Genomic DNA, 778 nt, shown 5'->3' with positions numbered 1-778 from the left:
GAAGAAACATCTGCACAGCATATGTTTCAAGGGACCTGGCGTATATGGCATACTGTTCTTAATATGTTTGCTCCCCTTCTTGGCGCTATGTGTTTTAACCAAGGTCACCTCTCTGAGAAAGGTTGTTTCCCCAGGTGAGGATTTTTCCCTGGAGTTAGGGAGGGAATAAAACCCCTTAACTAAGTGCCAGGCGGGTAATTAATCACTTTAACTACGAACAATCACGCTTAAGCTACATAATCTTTACTACATAATCTTTACTTTAGGATAATCTCCTTCAGTTACTTCGTTGTAGCTTAATAGAACAATAGAGTAACCTTGGAATGGAGATAAGAAACGCCCTAACCTTTCGAATAGAATTGATAGGATTAAAATCAACTGGTATAAATACAGGTGTAACAAGACAATAGACACAGAACTTGGCTGGAGATCCTGGCTAGAGAACCTCGCTATGCTGATCAACTGAATGCTGTCTCCATGTCATTCCTTCTTCGCCAACTCCGTCCACACCTTTGGGAACCCCTGGACCTGCTGGGGTTGGACCCCAACACCAAGGAAATTGGGCCTGGAGCTTAAGGGAAGAGTCAAGTTTGGATATAGAAGAATCCTATCTAATAAAAGACAAAAAGGGTAATTAACCATACCTCCGCTACGCTTCCCATTGGCTAATCAGGGCGATATGCAAATTAACTGCCAACAAAGATGGCAGCCGGCAGCCATGCAGCTGAAGCGAGCAGGAGGCTTGCTTGCTCCAGTGATGGAGGAAGCCAAGGTTCCC

The sequence above is a fragment of the Myotis brandtii genome, unplaced genomic scaffold (genome assembly GCF_000412655.1).
Source record: "Myotis brandtii unplaced genomic scaffold, ASM41265v1 scaffold270, whole genome shotgun sequence".
NCBI lineage: Eukaryota > Metazoa > Chordata > Mammalia > Chiroptera > Vespertilionidae > Myotis > Myotis brandtii.
The sequence above is the reverse complement of the archived record's forward strand: the minus strand, read 5'-3'. Positions refer to the sequence as shown.